The following is an 11,895-nucleotide window of genomic DNA, read 5'->3' as shown; positions in this document are numbered from 1 at the left end:
AAACAGCTATCTCAAGCTCGAGTAAACTGGATTACTTATGGGGTAAGCCTAGACTCCAGCGCTGCCCCAACGAGTCGACACTCCCAGCCGGGGATGACCACGCTTCTGGAGAAATCCAGGAGGTTCCATTGGCGGAGCCAGGAGAGACAGGAGGTCCCTCTGACCGGCTCGACGCCTCACCAACAACTGAACTGTGCAGGTCAACCAGAGTGAAGTCACGCCCTGGTCACCTGCGTGATTTTGTATGTAAATATGTAAATAGATAGAATAAGTGCCTTCTGGGAATGGAGGGGTGTTATGTCTGTATCCATTTTGTGCGGGAGATCTGAATGATAGAATGCTTGTGATTGGTTAATGGTTATTTCAGAACTGTATATAAGGAAGGCTGTTGCCTGTGTTATTTGCTGAAGTCTCACCCTGAATTAAAGAGCTGTTGTCACTAGCTTGCTTGTACCTCTCGTTATTCCCGCGCTACAACAGTAGTAGTAGTAGTTGTTTCTTCTTCTTCTTCTTCTTCTTCTTCTTCTTCTTCTTCTTCTTCTTCTTCTTCTTCTTCTTCTTCTTCTTCTTCTTCTTCTTCTTCTTCTTCTTCTTCTTCTTCTTCTCCTCCTCCTCCTCCTCCTCCTCCTCCTCCTCCTCCTCCTCCTCCTCCTCCTCCTCCTCCTCCTCCTTCTTCTTCTTCTCCTCCTTCCCCTTCCCCTCCTCCTCCTCCTCCTCCCCCTCCTCCCCCTCCTCCTCCTCCAGAGCTGGTGTAATGAAATACAACTTCAGTGGATACAAGTACCTCTAGTAATTTTATGTGTATAGCTTTCAATTTTAATAAGGTGTTATGAAGTGCTTTAAAAACAAAACTAACAAAAAAATATTTTTGTCCAGCAAGTGTGACTTCTGTTCACCTTTTCCCCAGTCACAACATAAAGCTTTGTCCTGCCAAAAGAAAGGAACAAAAAGAAAAGAAATGAAATCCACTTTGAAAACACAAAGCATCATGCAATCTGTTGCTTCCCTGCCTTGTCTATACAATATTAATGAATCAAAATGACATGGATTATTTTTAGATGTATTGTTAATATTTTATAATCTCTTAATATTGTAAGCCACTCAGAGTTACCACACAATAAGATGGGCGGCTAATAAATTTTACAAATAAATAAATAGTTAAAATAAGGGAGTATATTTTACAGTTTAAAAATGCTTTACCAAAGCATGTTTGAAGAACCTCTTGGGTCATGCTTAAAATTGCAATTTAATTTAAAGACTGACCCATAATTATTTTCATCTTGAAGCTTATTAATGGAAGAGAGTCTTACAATATTCAAAATTAAAGATTTGAACATGATTTTGAGTTCAAATCTTTTTACCACTTACCTGCTGTGATGGGAAATTGGCTAAGTTGGGAAAGGTAGATGCAAGTGAAATTTTGACTTTTATCAAAAGTTGCATGCAATGGCAGGGAGAAGTAATATTAAAAAATCTTCAAGGTGATGGCAGTTTTCTAATTCTCTGCCTTGCTTCGTGATTCCGTTTTTTTTTTAACTAGAGATGTCACTTATTTGAACATACACCTATTGCTGGTCTAGATTCAGTCAGCTGGTATGTATCTGGAGAGTATGTATTGTGGTGTGCTAGGAGAAGAAGGGAAATCCAGGATCGTGTCCATCCTCAATATGGAAGTTCACTGGGTGAATTGCAAGCAATCTCTCCCTCAACACAGCCTAAAGTTGCATGCGTTCCCCTCTTTGTCTGTGGAGTTCTCAGTCATCCAGGTCATGGTTGTCCCAAAAGTGCTTTTCAAAAGGCAAGTGGACTTTGTTTTCCTTGAAGATGTTTCGCTTTTCATCCAAGAAGCTTTTTCAAAACTTCAGAAGCTTCTTGGAGGAGAACTGCAGCATCTTCAAGGAAAAACAAAGTCCACTTGCCCTTTGAAAAAGCACCTTTGGGATTCATTCTCCTCTTTGCTGCGAACATCTGAATGCCCTCTAAATAATGGCAAAGAGTGAGTTTTCTAACCCTTTTTTTAAAGGTAGACCTTGACTTACTACCATAATTAAGCCTGGAATTATAAGTCATAAGTCCTTTCAGTTGTTAAGCAGCTTACCATATGACTGGACCCAATTTTATGACTTCTTTTGTGGCAGTTGTTAAGTGAATGCTACAGTCATTTAAGCAAATCAAATTTATCCAATGGGCAATTTTTTGCCAGAAATTGGAATAAAAATCTGAAACCGTCAAAAAAAATATCAAAACTCTTGGTCATGTGACTGTGGGATATTGCAAGTGGCTGTAAAAGTGACCTGGTCCCCAACCAAGCATCCAAAATGTGATCACGTGACCATGCAGGGGTGTCTGTCAAAATTGCACGCCTATCAAAATTTTGAAATTGGTTCATAAGTACCTTTTGAGGAGTCCGTTGTAACTTTGAATGATCACTAAGCAACTAGTCATAAGACGAGGAGCATCTGTATTTTTGCTTCCATGTAGTGTATTGTGGTGGTTTGAATTTTTGCAACAATAATTTGCAAGTCTATGATAGATCTACCAAATCGGCAGATCATTTACCATAGCTATTATTTCCTATAATGTGTGACAAGATTTAAAAAGTGCGAAGCTTCAGTATGCCCACCAAAAATTAAGTGAAATGCTTCTCACAGTCAATTGTAATATTGAAGAAGACAATCACTTTTATGTTTGTGGAAGGAACCACTCAACAAACCACAGCTCATTCTCCCTTTATTTGGGAGATGTGCTCTTAGTCCCGTCTAAATTTATATTTCATTTTCCTGGTATTAGGCATGAGAATTTTGCATTATAACTATCAGTAGTGGGTAATCCCCTCTCTATAACTTACCGGGAGATTAATCTCTCTCCCCATCCTTTTAAAGATATATTATTTTTAAGTTTGTTCGAAGGCACTTTATAGCTTAGTAAAACCCTTAAGTTGTTTTCTTTAAAAAAAAAACCCGCTACTATAAGCATACAGAGGTGGTTTTAGAATCGCAATTACAAGCTTCTTTATCCCCCAGCAAATTCCCACTGTGACGATGGATGTAAACTGTTTCAGACATTTTAATGCTCCTAAGCAGTAAATCCAGAGGAGAGAAAAAGTGGGGAGGAAATCCAAGCACCTCAATTTGTGAAAATGAGAGATGTCACTTCTTAATGCATGCGACAAATAAAACTCTGCAAAATTGCTTTGCGTCTCTTAGTGGAATATGCATATGTGCATGTACAGGTAGTCCTCGATTTATGACCACAGCTGAGTCAAAAATTTTCTGTTGGTAAAAGTCTGGATGCTGTATGTTGGGAAACCTGGAGACAGCAGAATAGAAGACAACTGCAGAAAATCACAAAACATAAAGTCCTGCATGGACTTTATGAAATGGAAGAGTTGTGGCAAAAGAAAGGAAATATAGTACCAATGGTAATAGACCCCTTGGATGCAATTCCAAAACGTCTGGAGTTTCACTTGAACACCATCAGTCAATTGCAAAAGAAAGTTTTATTCAGAACAAGTAAAGACGTATCCTGCAACAATACATTTAACACCATCGAACAACACCGTCTATCTATTCTAGATCCTTGGGGAGGACTTGATAGGTGGACAGAAATGACAAATCCAGTCTAAACATCTGGCTGACTGTAAAACCAACCATAATAATCCCTCTTCTTGTCAAATAGGATCATTGAGACCAGTGATTCTCAAATGTAGCAACTTGAAGATGTGTGGATTTCAACTCCCAGAATCCCCAAGCCAGTACAGGTAGTCCTCAATTTACAACAGTTCACTTAGGGACCATTCAAAGTTACCACGGCAGTGAAAAAAGTGACTTATGACCATTTTTAACACTTATGACCGTTGTCGCATTCCCGTGGTCATGTGATCAAAATTCAGACACTTGGCGACTGGCATGTATTTGTGACGGCTGCAGTGTCCTGGGGTCACGTGAGCAGCTTTTGTGACCTTCAGACCAGCAAAGTCAATGGGGAAGCCAGATTCACTTAACAACCATCTTACTGAGTTAATAACTGCAGGGAGTCACTTCACAACTGTGGCAAGAAAGATCATAAAATGGGGCAAAACTCACTTAACAAATGTTTAATTTAGCAACATAAATTTTGGGCTCAGTTGTGGTCATAAGTCGAGGACAACTCTGTGAGTTAAATGCATACCAAATGTTCACAATGGACAGTTATTCTCCTTATACATTTTCTTACCAGTATAAAAGAAAATTTTCTGCATTTGTGCAGAAAAAAATCTGGGAAATTTCATCTGGTACATTTTGTATGTTGGTTGCTTTCTAGCTAACAGCAGCTCCAGCTCCAACTCCCTAACCACAGTGATTAATATAGCAGCATTTTAAAAAAAAACCTGGAACATTTTGTCAGCTGAGCTGCTTTCCCTGTTCACAAATTTTTGTTTGTGAACTGTTCTTGAAAGACATTGTTTTAGTGCCATTTAGGGCTATTTTTTTAAAAGAAAAATTTAAATACATTTTGAAAACCTGTTTGCAAAGAGCAAGAGATTTGTGTGGCAAAGGTGTAGTTTAGAAGAGTACAGAAGGAGAGGAAAAAATATTTGGATTTAAATAAGATGCTCTTAGTCCAAACTTATTACACAACATTGGCAGGAATTTCCATCTTTCCTTCTATCTCTCTTGAGAGACCAGGAACCGACGATCAGTGAACTGGCTTAATATTAATTGATTTAACGATATTTAAATTTTATTCCAAAAATGCACTTTATGTTTTCATTGCCTGTGATTGTTGAACACAGATAACATTATTGGACCTTTGCATCTTCCAACAATAATTTATTTTCATGTTTGTAGGTTCAAATTACTTTCTTAATGTGGTAGTGTATCAGATAAGGTAAGAATCTTTGCAAGAATGGCAAATTATCAATATTATCTTTATTACTAATCCCTGTTGCTAATAACTCAGCAGTATTTGGATGCTGGCTTTATATGCCCCATATCCCACTAGAGCCCACTGCAGTTTGTTTCATTGTGGATCAGCTTAATGTATTGTGCAAATCCGATTGTTTTGATATTGTTTTGAATAACAGAAAAACAGGGACCTTGGAGGTCTTCTAGTCCAACCCCCTGTTCAAGCAATAAACCCAATATGATTTCAGACAAATGGTTGTAATGTCCAGTCTCTCCTTAAAAACCTCCAGTGTTAGAGCACCAATATTCCACTGGTTGTTCTAACTGCTTTATAATCTAATATGTTTTATAAACTAATGAGTTGTATGAATTCAGGTGATTGGGGGTCCTTCAATAAGCTATTATTAGCCATAGTATCTCAACAGGCAGGGAGGAATCTTCCCAGCTCTTCCTAAAGATTTTGGAAATTGAATTGGAAATGTCTATCTATCGATCATGGGGCTGTTTTGATTCTAGCTCTTATATATGAGTAATTGGTTGTGTAGTTGTCTTCCAGTATGAGTTTACTGACAAAGTGAAGCTTAGATAGTGTTCTTAGAAGAGATTCCCTCTGTATATGGGCTGGGTTCACTCATTATTTTAAGACATGGTCTGACCATGGCATATTGAACAATTCAGTTTGGTTGAGTCTGGTCAACATTCATTTAAAAACCACAGTGGCTGGACTCACACAGGCTAAACCAGGGGTGTCAAACTTGATTTCATTGAGGGCCACATCAGGGTTGTGTTGATCTTATGGGGCTGGGGTGGGCGTGGCCTGGCTGGGTATGTTGGGGGCGCCTGTAGTGGCCTGAGTGCTCTGCCAGCGAAAACGGAGTTCGGAAGGGCGGCACGCGGTCCTTGTGAGCTTTGTTTTTGCTGGCAGAGGCACCGCGGGCCGGTCCTTCACTGTTTCCAGGCAACCCCACAGGCCAGATCTAAGCACCCCATGGACTGGATCCGGACCCCACCCCTGGGCTAAGCCAATATCAAGTAAACCATTTTTGGCTTTTCTTATTGATGGCAATTTGAAGTGAGTAAAATTCTAAAACAAGAGTGATCTGCTTTTGCTAACTGGACACTCATTGGTTCTCATGCTGGCTGGGAATTTTTGGAGTGTTTATCTTAACATAACTGGAGACATCAAGGTGGAGCTGACTTGAATAAATAATGGCTGAGACTCGGCTTACTTTTTGGATCAGGAACTAAGCACACTGTCCTTTCTCTTACACAATCACTTTGGTTGCCTTCCTGAGCTTTTCGTTTTGTACAATACAATACTGATAGGAGGGTGATGCTTAAACATTTAATAGCTCCGGCAGGTCCTGATTGAGTTTTTGCCTTCCCTCTAAGTTATGAATGAAGCTCACTACATTTGCAATCTAAAAAGGTTTGCCATAAAGCAGAACTCACAAAATACAGTGGCTGGAGTGCTCAGGGAGAAAAATGTCATTATCTTGGTCAGTTCTGGAACAAATGTGGGTGTTGATAGCAGAGAGAAAGAGAGAGAGAGACAGAGACGTTTAAATATACTTTTAACAATTGCTTTGAATTTTATATCCCAACTGGAATTATTTCTTTCTCTTTCTCTTTCCATTTTCAAATAGCATTTGCAAACATGGATTCTATTGGTCCTGGGACTAGTAGGAAAAAGGAAGTCTAAACCTTTAGCTTTGGTAAGTTACGGACTAGGTGATTAAAAACGATTATCTTGATTTTTATAGTCTCAGCAGCAGATCTTGAATGCCCTTTGTTGAAGACTGCTTCAGTTTGCATACAAGTAGTCCGCCACTTACAACCGTTCATTTAGTGACTGTTTGAAGTTACAACAGCACTGAAAAAAGTGACTAATGACCGACTTTCACCCTTACAACCATTATAGCATCCCCATGGTCATGTGTTCAAAATTCAGACGCTTGGCAACTGACTCATATTTATGATGGTTGCGGTGTCCCAGGTTCACATGATTTACCTTTTATGACCTTCTGACAAGCAAAGTCAATGGGGAAGCCAGATTTCTTTAAGAACCACGTTACTAAATGAACTGCAGTAATTCAATTAACAATTGTGGCAAGAAAAGTCGTAAAATGGGGCAAAACATATTTAACAAATTTCTCACATTAATTTTGGGTCATGGTTGTAAGTTAAAGACTACCTGTATATAAAACCGTGTTACCCATTTTTCATCTTGAAATCATAATTCCAAAGTGGGTTTGGTGGATACAAGAGAATAAATATTCTCTGGTAGCGACAAAACTAGGGAACTTCGACCCTTTAGTTTCTTATGGTTTTTTTTAAAAAAATTCTCATAGTCTAATTCTTGGCTGCATGCAGCAATCTATAGGCAAGCTTTTAAAATCTTTAATTAAAGATTTTTCTCATTTGGCTGCGTATCAGATACATTTCTCAAATACACAGCTGTCTTATATTAAGTTATGGTTTGCTTAATCATTGTTTGTTGAACAAAAATCTTCATTGGCTATGTTTGCATAACACATAATGGTTTGAGAATGATAACAGCTAGGTTCAACCAAAAACAAATAGGCCAATTGTGGATAAAGCAATATATGAACTCAATTAGGGTCTGTAGAGTTGCCTATGTGAATATGACATCCTTAGATCTTCCCTTGTTCTTTTGTGAATCTGGTGTGGTGAACCATAGCTTGAAATGACTAAAAAAAACAAAGGTGCTTTTTCAAAAGGTAGTTGGAATTTCTTTGTTTTTTCCTTGAAGACTTTTTGCTTTTCATCTAAGAAGCTTCTTTAGTTCTGACTGAAAGAACTAAAAACTTCCTTTTAAACAATAGATAGGATTGCTATCGTGCAGGTGTATCTCATAGCAGCCTAATTAAACTTGCTTAATAGTTGGATTGTTTTTAATACGTTAGTTGGATTTTCATCTATGGCCTTGAGCAGGTTCCCACCTTCCCAACTGGTTCGGTGCACGCTTGGACTCTCTGTACATGTGCAAATCCTTCTGCGCATGCACAGAGGGTAAAAAACAAATTATTTCCTGGTTAAAACCAGGAAGTAACGATGACTGGGCGGCTGGGCAGAGCCTCGCGCTGCCATCGCTACCGGTTCTCTGAACCACCGGCCACCATCGCTACCGGTTCGACCGAACTGGTCTGAACTGGGAGCATTTCACCCCTGGCCTTGAGCACCTGGAATTACAAGGGCATCTGATAAAATGAATGAATAGAATAGTCAAGGAAATCACACATCCTTCAAGTAGATAAAGCAACAATGAAAACTTTCATAAAATTCTCTTCAGCAAAGGCACAGAAAACATTTCTAGAGATATAAACATTATGCCCAGACTTGTCATTTTGGGGTAACCAATATGATTAGCAATCAGCCATTTGAATTAAATGTGCCAACCACTGAATCTTGCAGATTTCCTTTAGGTTGCATCCCAATTTCAATGGAAGAAAAGCTTGGGTTTGTAAAATGACAATCTCCCCCAATGGCTGACTTCATGTAGGAGAAGAGCAGGCAGAATTGAAGGATGGAGTTAAATGCATTATCAGTTTAGAGTCCTTGCATTGCCTCAAGAGATCCAATTTCAGCCTCCCTTGAATTCCATTGATTCTCACCTAGCACCAATTTAATTAGTTTACTAGATTCTTGTGTATAGGTTTAAATAAATCTTCTATGCTTCCACTTTACAAAAGATTCTGATTTTTTTGTGCCTGACACTTCACAACAATATGCTAAATCCACACTAACAATGCAGTGGCTGTGCTCACTTCAGCATGCTGTGCACAAGCAACGAAGTGACATTAGGCATAATTGAAGGTACACAACCTACTCCACTATTACATACTCACCCTCATTTTGATCTGTTGTGCAAACCCAGCTATCTTGTGATCAAGACATTCCGAGAGATGAAGGAGGCAAATCAGAAAAAGTAAAAAAAATCCTAATCCCCTCCCATAGTGTTTAATTTTCTTATAGCTCAAAGTACTGTAGACCTTGATGTCCTATTTCTTTAGCAACAGGGTTCTCACTGTTTTTCTTGGGTGGCCAATTCCACCATCTAATAATAGTCCTCTCCATTAGGAAATGCTCCCTGCTATCAGATATTATACATTTATGATGTGATTGCTATCTTCTCCCTCTCTCTCCCTCTCTCTCCCCTCTCTCCAATCTCACATTGAAAGCTTTTTGCAGCCCCCTTCTTCATCCTTCAATGTTGATAACTTCAAATACTTCTTTCTAAAGAAGGAAGCTGTTGGGGCACAGGTTGAGTTTTCTCTGTCCACCCCATCCCACCAGTGCCTGAACCCCAAGTTCTTTCAGAATGTTGGGTCAGAGACTCCATGGAGAATTAATACCAAATAAAGTTCTTACACTAGAGGGTACTTAAGTGAACAATCTGGCTTCCTAGTAAAGCTAGTAAGATAGCTGGAATGCAGCCAAGGTTTTCTCAAGATAGGTCACCATATTGTTTCCTTCCCCATAACCATTTCTGTTTGGATTTTGTTCTACACAAAGACCATTTCCCCCCGTCCAGGTTGATATTCCTGGGCATAGTTCTGCTTTTATCTCTGTGTGAATTACGGAAAGCTTTTCACTCAGAATTAATTGTACCCTTCGAGGGGCTTAGTGCACCATCTCTAGTCTATGATCTTGTCAAGTTGGGAACCCAGCAGGCCATGACTTTGGAAGGCATCATTGGGGTGGGAGCCACGAAGTTCCATTGTTGCAAAATATGGCACGAGGCAGAGTGGTTTCTGCGTAGAGTGGCCTATTACTGCAAAAACAGGCCCCCAGATGAGTGCTGTACACACACCGCCTCTTCCAGATGGGGGGCCTTTTCATTTTAGGCTTAAGTCAATTGCTCCGATTCTGCCGGCACACTTCCGCGGTAGGGGGACGCGAGTTGTTCAATGCTGTGAGTTAGTGAGAAGAAAGACTATCCCTGTTTGATCTTCTCAAGTCGCCAACCCTTTATTTTTAGAAGTGAAAACAAAGTCAGCGCTTTTATGCGAAGGATTGAGAAATAGCACCTGCAGTGCAGGATGCACTCAAAGTTTTTTTTTCTTTTTGTCAGGAGGAGGGGCTCCTATAAGGTTCTCTTTCCTTCTCTCTCTCCTTATTTATTTTTTCTTCCCAGCCAATTTGTCTTGTTAATAGTCACCTTTGCAAAAACAGTAGAAATGAAATTTGAGTGCCACTCTGAACATAGAATAATAGTTGGAAGGGACCTCAGAGGTCTTCTAGTCCAACCCCCTGCTTGAGCAGGAGATCCTATACCATTTCAGACAAATGGTTGTCCAGTCTCTTCTTGAAAGCCTCCAGTGATGAAGCGCCCACAACCTCTGAAGGCAACCTGTTCCATTGGTCGACCGCTCTCACCGTTATGAAATTTCTCCTATGTTCTAGGTTGCTTTTCTCCTTGGTTAGTTTCCAATCATTGTTTCTTATCTTGCCTTTTGGTGCTTTGGAAAATAGTTTGATTCCCTCGTTTTTGTAGAAGCCCCTCAAATATTGGAAATACAAATATTGTATTGGAGATACTCTGCTTAAAAATGATAAATATCTTCTGCACATTGCTGTTGTGTTGGAAGAGGAAGAGATGGGGTGCTTTTGGTAATGACTACCTGGTGTACTTATACATAGTCTTCAACTTACAACAGTTCATTTAGTGGGTGTTACTGACTGAAGTGACTGAAGTTACAGTGCTACTGAAAAAAGTGACTTGTGATCTTTTTTCACACTTAGCACCCTTGTAGCATTTCCAGAGTCATGTGATCAAAATTCAGATGGCTTGGCAACTAATTCATATTTATGACAGTTGCATGTCCTGGGATCATGTGATCCACTTTTGTGACTTTCTGACAAGCAAAGTCAATGGGAAAGCCAGATTCATTTAACTATTGTGTTACTCACTTAACAACTGCAGTGATTCACTTAACAACAGTGTCAAGAAAGGTCATAAAATGGAGCAAAACTCACTTAATAACTGTCTTGCTTAGCAACAGAAACTTTGGGCTCAATTGTGGTTGTAAGTCAAGGACTACCTGTATTGCCCATGTATTTTTCTACTTACCTCCAGATAGTTTTAAAATGTAGGTTATTTTTCTCCTTTGTTAAGGAAAAAACACACAAAAAGCAGGTGTAAGCTATAGTACAGCCAGAAGCACTGAATGCTGATTTTCTTAGAAGTCTAAAGAATGATTATTATGTTAAAATTTCATGTCCTTTTCTATTTAACATGATTTTCTTTTCAGTCTTTCCCAAAATTTCTCTTCTTTGCTGCTCAATGTCAGCAGCATTTTTATTCCATGGCTCTGTCTCCATGCATTTAACCATGGCACAAAGATGCCCTGACAATATTTATTTTCCACTTGTCCCTTGATTCTGTGCTTACCTTGTCCTAGCCTTTAAGTTCTCATTAGCTGTACCACCTTGAAGCACATCCAATACTGGCCATCAATAACCTCAACCTATAAAGTCTGAAGGCTTTTTCACATAATTCCATGGGGGGGGGGAAACCAGTGACTGCCAGCGATTTGGGAATACAAGCAATAGAGTCAGGATAGGTATCAGCAATGAGAATAGCAAATGTCATGGAGTGTTTTCCTTTCCAGGGTGGGTTGATAGCAAGTCAACTCAACGGTGGAGAATGGCTCCTGAGAGAGATGGGGAACTGGTAAAAAGGGAATGAATATAAAGGGAGGCAAATAGCAGAAGGGAAAGTAAGAAAAAGTAATCCAACTTTTTTATTGTTTAAAGCCTATTAACAATCCCCAGGAAAAGCAAAATAAATAACAGAAGTCAAGCCAATAACCAGCCCTAACTATGACTGATCTCTATTCCTGTTTTCGACCATGCATCTGTGTTGACACAATCTGAATTTGAAAGGCAGTATTATGTATATTGTGTGTGTGTGTGTGTGTGCATGTATATAATATCACAAGTTGCACAGTTGGTTGCAAAGGGAGAGTTATTACGCCTAATTAAA

The 11,895-nt window shown here is 39.4% G+C and overlaps 1 long non-coding RNA gene across 1 annotated transcript in view; it reads right to left on the bottom strand.

Annotated features, from left to right (window-relative positions):
- Positions 1 to 813: 813 nt before the first annotated feature.
- The window catches only part of LOC139323252 (uncharacterized), a 60,242-nt gene continuing 49,160 nt past the window's right edge, over positions 814 to 11,895 (bottom strand). Inside the window, exon 4 of the long non-coding RNA XR_011600972.1 lies at positions 814 to 927. This is a non-coding gene — a long non-coding RNA (uncharacterized lncRNA). The remainder of the gene's footprint in view (positions 928 to 11,895) is intronic.

This window comes from Pituophis catenifer, unplaced genomic scaffold (assembly GCF_029215685.1).
Source record: "Pituophis catenifer annectens isolate HBS135680 unplaced genomic scaffold, rPitCat1.0.hap2 SCAF_12, whole genome shotgun sequence".
NCBI classification, from domain to species: domain Eukaryota; kingdom Metazoa; phylum Chordata; class Lepidosauria; order Squamata; family Colubridae; genus Pituophis; species Pituophis catenifer.
The sequence above is the reverse complement of the archived record's forward strand: the minus strand, read 5'-3'. Positions and strand labels throughout refer to the sequence as shown.